This window comes from Podarcis liolepis (genome assembly GCF_965112155.1).
Source record: "Podarcis liolepis genome assembly, chromosome: 11".
NCBI classification, from domain to species: Eukaryota; Metazoa; Chordata; class Lepidosauria; order Squamata; family Lacertidae; genus Podarcis; species Podarcis liolepis.
This window is the reverse complement of record NC_139565.1, coordinates 29,933,011-29,942,463: the sequence shown is the minus strand read 5'-3', so window position 1 is coordinate 29,942,463 and position 9,453 is coordinate 29,933,011. Positions and strand designations below refer to the sequence as shown.

General features: G+C 38.4%; 1 long non-coding RNA gene across 1 annotated transcript; it reads right to left on the bottom strand.

The window, feature by feature from the left end:
• Window positions 1-1,782: 1,782 nt before the first annotated feature.
• LOC310688754 lies at window positions 1,783-9,215 on the bottom strand. The gene is made up of 3 exons (XR_014517143.1): window positions 9,172-9,215; window positions 7,590-7,685; window positions 1,783-5,996 (listed from the first exon to the last, which is right to left on the bottom strand). It is a non-coding gene; the product is annotated as an uncharacterized lncRNA (long non-coding RNA).
• Between the last annotated feature and the right edge of the window lie 238 nt (window positions 9,216-9,453).

Genomic DNA, 9,453 nt, shown 5'->3' with positions numbered 1-9,453 from the left:
GGCAAACATTTACATGAGGAGCAACCCATTTCTCTCATAGTGCTGGCCCTATCTTTAGGAAGTGTGAGACATCTATCTTAGATGATTCTGAAGTTAATGAAAAGTCAGCAAATTGTTAGTTTTGCAACATTTATGTACTGCTTGATTGTAATAAAACCTCTAAACCAGGCATCCCCAAACTCGGCCCTCCAGATGTTTTGGGACTACAACTCCTATCATCCTTAGCTAACAGGACCAGTGGTCAGGGGTGATGGGAGTTGTAGTCCCAAAACATCTGGAGGGTCGAGTTTGCCTATGCCTGGGCTAGTGAATTTATAAATGTGATGCTAACAAAGATAGTTGTCAAATCTTACCTTCAGAATGCATTTAATAAATAAACAACCACTATCCAAAAAACCCCCCAATCATAGAGAAAGCCAACATTCTGCAAAGAGTTGGATTTGTTGAACTTGGAGGCCACCTCAGTCCTATCATTAATTGTTTCTTTTATCATATTGTACTAATGAAAAGATTTCATTCTGGCACTTATTTCCTATTATCTTTGCCAAGGCATAACATAAAGTTTGACTTTTTAAATAGAAATGCTTATATTTTGCCCCAGTAGTGGCCATGAATTAAGCATCTGAGCAGATGCAAAAGCTACTGCACCACCATAAAATCACAGCGTATAACACTAGACTAACAATGTTTTGAGCTACCACAAAGTCATTTAAATTGACTCCACTTCTGTGGCTATGGTAGGAAGATAGAACATTGCCTTATACCATCAGACTATTGCAATATAGTTCAATGCATAGTTCAGTGTAGTCTACATTCTTGGCAGTGGGTTACAGGCAACCCTATCTGTGGTCGCCAGAGATTGGACCTTGGACCTTTTGAACATAAAGCATATGCTCTATTGCTGAGCATTATAGAGCAACCTATATGTTTTGGACTGAAGTTCCAATATGAACAAATGTGGCCACAGATTGATGCAATACACAGCAACAAGCTACATGTTACAGTCATAGTTGAACACATCTGCATAAAACTTAGTGGTGCTATTCCTTGGGGGGGGGGAATACTCCCCACAACCTCAAGAAAATGTTTGAAGGAGGGGAATTATGAAAGCTTTGTACATCTTCTACAATAAAAGTGAAATTGTGAAAAGGGAAAAGGCATTAAGATTTTCAGAAGCTTAGCAGGTGGAATCAAAGCTAGCTACCATCATCAGCAGAACAGAAACAATAGCCAACAATTAGGTTATCTTAGCAATAACAGCCTCTAATTAGGTATTGCTTAGCATTAAGTAACGATCCGAAGACTAGTCTCCCAGAAACCATAGCTAGAACAACAGTATGGTTTAATTGACCACAGCTACAGAGTAATCAGTAGGGTGCAAAATAAATAGCTTAGTATATGGTTTGCTACAAGGTGCTGAAATGTAAAGTGGTTCTTATAAGCACTACAGAATTAAAAGGGACCTCTTATGCTTCTCTGACTTTATGACACATATATGGCCTAATCACCAATACATTACCTCTAGCCTATTTTCAACGTATGCCATCTCCTGTTTTAAAACAACTCTCATTTATAGCCATGCATTCTCAATTGTACATCTACTCCTAAACAAGAGCCAAAACAGTATTTGAAAATGGACTTCATTTAGGAAATAATAATAAAATTGACACTTTTCTGTTAAAGTGAGTTTGTTATATTATTAAATATGTAGAATTATCACCACCATGAAAAGGGACAGCGTTTATGGCATGACTTGGGTATATAAATGAATGCTTCCTTAAATAAGTTAAACACACACTGTTTTATTTGAATGTTTCATTCTGTTTCTGCTATTAAACGGGAACTAAAAAACCCAACTTCAGTCAATCAGTAAACAGGATCATTACTTCTGTTTCAGATTCCAAATCAAGGGTTTCATTTCATTTTCCTAGCACAATAATGCATACAGATGAGGAAGTCACATTGCAAATAACTTGTATTAGAATGGTATTTACTATGCTTATGGTAAGTAATTGACATTATTGACTTAATTCAGGGATGTAGAAAAACACGAAGACTAAATTGATGGGAAGAATGAAGAAGTGCATCAGAGTGTTAAAAATCTGAAATCAGAGTAAAGCCCATTATTTAGTTTGTAACTTAAATATACATATGCACACATGGGTATAGAAATGTACAAATAATGCGTATGATATTGATTCTAATTTCCCACAGGGCAAACAGAAGAATACTGATGGTTCAAATAGGTATTCTAGGATTCATTATTAATATACTATAATACAAATGTTGGGTACGTACTATGGATTTACTGTCCCCATTCAACTTGTTCCATTAGCAGCTAATGGCCATATAAGGTTTTTTATCATTTTATTGCTCAAAGGATCTTTATTATTGAAAATTATATTATACTGTTGTGGATCGGATCACCCAAACTGAAAATGCGACTCAGTCATTGGGTGCCTTGCCACACACTTCCTTATTATTTCTTGCATTACTTCCCAAACTGAAGATTAGCGTCACTTTGTGGGTCACAACTGCCTTGCTGGTCCAGAACAAAGTCAACCAACAGCCTTTTCTGTTGAGTCCTTTTTCAGGGATGCTTTTCAGGGGAAATTGTCCCAGGACTTACATATGGAGGGAGCCATGTCAGCAGTGACAAACAGTACATTCAAATGGGCAGGTTGATGTTCAAATGGGTATGCAACTCTTGGGCATCTCACAGTCTTAGGGGCAAGGAGCATTACACACACAAAAAATACCTTGTGAAGAACTGTGTGTGGGGAGCTTCTAAAATAGTATCGACTTCTTGGGGTGGCCATTTTCTCAAAGGTGGTGCCATCTTGGAGAAACACAGCTGATGCTTCTCTTTGAAGCGGCACCATCTTGGAGTCATTCCTTGGCTGACAGAAGAGGAGCAATGAGGAAGCAACAAATGTAGCTACCAATGAATTTACTTTGCTACATGGAGTAGGCGGTCTCGCCCTGCCTTGAGATCAATTGGGTTGCCTTTAGGCAAGAACAAATGCTTACAGCCATTTTCATCTTAACTTCAAAACTCCTGGTAGTCATCAGATGGTTGGATTTATTCTGGGTTTGTTCAGATAGGATTTAATCTGCATTTAACAACCTAATGTGCCAGTACTTCCAGGGTCAAGGCTGCATTTCTGACAGAGCTGGCCCTCCCATTACACAGGGAGAGTGCTCAGGTCCTGCTTGCCACTGTTTGGGCCTGGCCACTGTGAAAGAAGCATGATGGCATGATCCAGCAGAGTTATTCTTATGTTCTTAGGCCATAATTAGGTCTCAGGCAGCTGATTTGGGGGGTAATGAAAGGCCAGCAAATTGTCAAGTATTTAATGTATGACAATGGTACCTCGGGTTAATAACTTAATTCGTTCCAGAGGTCCGTTCTTAACCTGAAACTGTTCTTAACCTGAGATACCACTTTAGCTAATGGGGCCCCCACCGTGCAATTTCTGTTCTCATCCTGAAGCAAAGTTCTTAACCCGAGGTACTATTTCTGGGTTAGCGGAGTCTATAACCTGAAGTGTCTGTAACCTGAAGCGTCTGTAACCCGAGGTACCACTGTACTGTACTTTACTGTCATGACGGGAGAGGGGTACTTGTGGGATCTACTGCCTCAGGTGCTGAAATAACTTGGCTGGCCTCTGGTACTGAGCATCTTAACTTTGGGAGGGGGGCACCATTTGTTAATCCTCCTCAGGCTGGAAAATGTCTTCAGCAATCTCTTGCTCCAGAGAATGTGAAGTAATAGTTATAAGATGTACTCTGTGCACAAAGTATGGTGACTTTAGAACAAACTCAAATAAACACCAGGCATGACTAAAGCCCACCAGAAAATGGTCTTCCACTGCCTTGGGGCCTGGTCTCTAGAGCTTTGTGGAAGGCCTGGCCTGAAATTATTCCAGACCCTGGTGAAATATAAAACATAGACTGGACACCCTAGCATTCCAACAGAAAAGAAAAGTAAAATTCTGAGCATGAAAATGATACATTTTCCTCAATACACAGCCATCCTTCAAATAACTAAAGGTCAACCTAGGCTTGATGAGAATTGCCTAAATACAAATAGCATGCAGTTCTTTGGTTATGCAAGAAGCAGGTGTGGGGAAGCCCAAACAGCCTCAGGACTATTCAGTTAGAGAGGGAAAGTTTAATTCCATCTCTCCATGCTAAAGTTTGGAGAAAAGATCCCTCTCTGAAGCTGCAATTTGCAGCCCAAGGGAAATATCTTTTGGTGCCAATAGGCAATTCTGCCCCCTGCCCCAAGCTAAATTTAGCTCCAAGAGGAAAGCTTTTCTTCACACAGCAGCAAAGGAAGAAAGGGTTAAATTTCCCCTCCATGTCTGTTCTGATCCCATTATTATCACACACCCACACCCATGATGCAATAAATATTTTTAAAAGTCTGCATGTTTGCTGCAAAAACTCATTTAAGATCACTGAATAAATAGAAAGTTATTTGCACAGATGCATATACATGTTTAAAGTCTGTACTCCTAAAAAAGGGTCATTGTTTTATATATATTGTATTTTACTCAATAATTTAGTAGGAGCATTTGTGAGCCTAATAATATATAGGGAATATTCATATGCAGATAAAGAAGGCATTAAGAATCTTTCACAATGACAAATAACTCATTCAGCTCCTCCTGATAAGGTTAAGAAATAGAGAGTTTGGCTTCCCTGCAGAAATCCTTTCCCCTTTCCCCTTCCTTAGAGAGAGAGGGGTCCACATCCTCTTTCACAATAAAATGTTATTTTTATGGATCCATTATTTTAGTTGCATCTCGTTGTCATTGCATATTCATGCCTTCACGACATTATGTCATTGTTATGAATGTATATAAAAATACTATATAAATCATCCTAATGAGATAAACAATCAGTAGGGCCACCTCTTAATCATACCAGTCATCATTTTGGGACCAGGATACATTGCAAACACACAGTGCAGGCTACAAAGAATATTATGCAACAATATTATTTGACCATGTCACTCCTAACAAACCCAGTCGATAGTGTTCATGTCATGACTCGGCTCAAAATATTTCAGGGGTTACCTCAACGATGCACCCTCGGATCGGTGCAACTCCAGTGTGTAGGTAAAGCCTATAAAATCCCAAAGAGCCTGCTTGTCGTTAACTAGCTTATTTCACTTCCTTCCATCCTCAGTAGACAGCATTAATTCTGTTTCTAATTAGAATTGCACAATTTAATTCTTCTGCTCTGGGCTATACAGAAGATATGGTTCATGTAACAGCAGCTTGGAGCGTACACACTTCTTGTAATCTGTTTGTAACTCGTGCTGCAGATGCTCTAAGAGGCAGTACTTCTGATGTTACAAACTGCAGTTGGCCGTACACCAGGGATCATTTCCCCAGCATGCTCGAGGATCACTCTGCGAACCGCCCGCTGCGTTTCTCCAGTTGAAACCAATCTCACTGCTGCTGTAAAAGAGCTATGCTTCTGTTAGCAATGATGACTCAGTACATTACTGTGGATTTTCCTCCTTCTGTGAGTCAGGTATCATATACAACAGCCAGTGGAATTTTCTGTTTGTTGTTCATCTTCCTGTAGCAAACCATTAACTTTAACACTCTCTCTCTCTCTCTCTCTCTCTCTCTATATATATATATATATATATGAGAATGAAAATTATATCGAATTAAGCGTCCGTCAAGCCAATTCCTGGGGTGGGGTCTTTATTAAATTACCACTGGAGCGATCCAAGAGGAAATGCTTCTTGTGAGCCTGGTCAAAACACACAGAAAATATAATGTGTTCTCTTTGTACTGCATTACTGCAGGCAGAATGTCTTGTAGAAGATAAATGGACCAATCCAAAAGATCCAGATGCACATGGATATCTGACACATGCAGGCTTCCCAGATCATTTCAGTGGAGGAATCATTTATTTATCCAGACAGCAACAGAAGTCAAGTCCTCCAAAGGGTCCACTGTCCATTTGTCTGTCTACAAATCAGAATATAGTTGCTGAAGTACAAAAAATCTTGAATCATATACAAACTGCACATTCTATTTAAATCAATGGTTGATGTGGATTATATCAATGATTATATCAAAGCCGCTTCCCTTCTATAATCATTTTCATATGGTGCTTCAAGTCTTCTTACACCACAATAGCAACTTTTCCTTCTTCTTGAAAGCTTTATCCTACCACCTGACTTGAGCTATAGCTGATAGGCATAAATGCATGCTAGCGAACAAGCATTTATGAAAGCTTACACATGTTACACTATGCTTGTTTAATAATCAATCATGCAGTGTTCACCCAACATCTTTATATGCTGTCATTTTGATTGAGACAAAGTGCTCCACACAGACTTGCATTGTACTAGAATAAAGGTGTGCTAATTGCAAGACAAACTTTTATGGTACGTATCTCTTGTGATTTATGACAAGAGGCTTTTTTCCTACATACTGAGAAAATGTCAGAATATGGTACTGCTATGGTTTGAGGAGTTTGACCTGATTCACATGCAACGCTAAGCCAAACCATGGCTAAGCATGAATATGCCATTGTACAGGTATTCATAGCAAAGATCTTGGCCGTTTCACTTCTCTCCTGGTCCTGCTGCACTAATACCTAGTTTTGCTTTCAAATACAGGCTCATGGTTTGTCTCACTTCAGATAAACCACTAACCATACATGGCATGTGGCCTACAAGGATAGATGCTGGTGTCTATTCACATCCACATTGGAAGATGGATGAGGTAATACATCTCTCTATACATCAGAGATGGGGAGCATACAGCCTTTCAGATGCTGTTGAACTAAAGCCCCCATTATCTCTGAACACTGGCTGGAGCTGGAGTCCAAGAATGTCTAGAGGGCAACAGGTTCCCATCCTGCTATACAGACACTGCAGTGATGTGTATGTGGAGCGTTGCATGTGTGTCAGGGTTCTTCACAGCAAGCAGGGCCTGGATGCTTTGTTCACCCCAATAATACTAAGGTTCTGTGACATTTTACCACCTGAATCTTCTCAGCAGGTAGGAAAGGTAACATGTACACAGTTACAACATACAGAAAAGCTGAGGCAAGGATTTCAGCCCACAGCAAACTCTTAAAGGTATTTAACAGGAAACAACCGTTCTAACTATAACTAAGTGTCTCTGTAGGAAGACACACAAAGGGTTTAATTTAGCAACAGTCTGCACCATAAAATATTAGTCAAGTGCTAACATAGCCATTAATACTCTTTTTTAACAGAAGGCAATTTCACAGACTCATTTACCAACTGGAATCTCCCAAGTCTAGTTGGTAATTGTGCTTTTTATTCATCTCTGTAAATTCCATTTAGTGCTTTTTAGCTGTTTCTTAGCATAAATGCATTGACTGTTGTTAAATTGGATTAATAGGTTTTATATGTAATATATATTATGTATTCATTTAACTGGAGGTGTTTCAACTCACATTGCCGCAATCTCTTTTTTAAAATGTCGTTTTATTTTGCAGATTTTATTTTATGCACTTTTTCCCCCTCTGGAAAGACTTGCAGTATATGTTTATGATGTATGCTTTATAAATAGAGATATACTTACCGTAGAAAGTTGGGGTTGTGGTCATCTTTAGCTCAGTTCACATTGTTTTGGCCTGAAGCAAGCCAAAGGAGAAAATCAATTCAGGTGCATTAGAACCTATATGAGAAATCACAAAAATATTGTAGGAGCATTTAAAAGAATTATGTAGCTGCTGTAACTTAAAATAGATACAAAGATAGGGCATTGTGCTCCAGCTCATATTCTCTAGAAATTTTATGTGCAGCATAGTAACATTTTAGTAGATGTGAGCCTAACATTTCTCATTATATGAATTGGACTTTCTCTACAAAAATGAAATGAGTAGACTGCTGTTTCTATGAAATCTGTTCTTAAAGAAATAAAAATAAATTAGATTCAGATTTAGCTGTGACATCAGTCAACAGCTCAGTTGGTTGATCCAAAGAAAGCTGATTGGCTCAATCACAAGTTTTTGTTATTAATATCCTACATTAATTTTACAAATTAAATTTCAAACTGTAACTCATTTATAGAAGATAGCAAATGATGCGGGGAATGAATTTATAAACCAACTTGGGAGGTTAATTTATCCTGAAAGGTAGTTTAGAAATCTGTTAACTAAAGGAGGAAAGGAGGTACATAAACACAAAATAATAATAACAACAGCAACTATTATAATTTAGTGTCAGTAGGGATGGGAGAGAAGCATGATTCAATTTATATTTAAATGTGAATCTCCCCATTCTCTGTCAGAAATAACAGGCCACCCAAAAAATAAGCAAAAAACACTTCTTGTTGTTATTTATTTATTTATTAAGTTTAAGAATCACACTTCCTTCAGAAGGAGCACAGATATGATGTACAATAAAAGATAAAACATGCATGTATAACAAATAAATAAAACACACACAAATAACCATTACTATCTATAAAATAACAAAACCATTCAAACACAGGAATCATTTGGCATTAAAGTAACAGAATCTCTATCAACTACCGTAAATGCAAAAAAGGGATAACAAACTCAGCTCCAGGTGGGTGGGTGGGTGTTCCAAAGTGAGGGGGCCACCACAGAGAAGTCTGTGCCGTATATCCCTGATTCATGTAACCTAGTAGCAGTCATCAACAAAAGCCCATACCCCCCAAATCTTAGGGATTGAGTTAGCTGGTATTGGAGGAGTTGCTCTTGGATAACATACGCAGAGAGAGAGAGAGAGAGAGAGAGAGAGAGAGAGAGAGAGAGTATTACTGGATATAAAGATATTCACCAACATTCTCAAAGTATGGCAATCTAGCTGTTTCAACATGCAAAGTGAATATTTGCTTTGTCCCAAGCCAACTAAAATCAGCCCCATTGAAGCCAATGAGACCAATAATTTGTGACTAAATTTAATACCATTGTTGCCAGTCAAAGTTAGCCTGCAATTCTATGCACACTTACTTGGGAGTAAATTCTAATGAAGTAAATGGAACTTATTCCTCAGTAAAATTGTGCTGCATGTCACAACTAACTTTAGCTGAACCGGAGTGTTTACTTTGAATATAAATGTCTTTTTAAAAAAAAAAAAAGAAGAAGAAGAAGAAGGGGGAAAAGGCTATACTAAAACAGATAGTTAATCCTTACCACCCAAGCCTGCCCACCTTCTGAGTCTCTTCTTTTCTTCTTTCTGCTATGTGGAAACAGTGTTCTTTTCATTCCTTACTGTGGTTTTCAGCCTTGACATTGTAGAGAACAGAGAGATACTGTGCAGTTCTAAGAATTATCACCACTGTAGCTCCCAGCATGAATTGTCCTGTTCCCCTGTTATTGCCGCACACTAATAAAAGCTGAACAATATTTGCAGGTTTTGTGAGATAGAAAGAGTGATTCATATTTAATCTTACAGTTGTTCACTCTGGAAAAAAA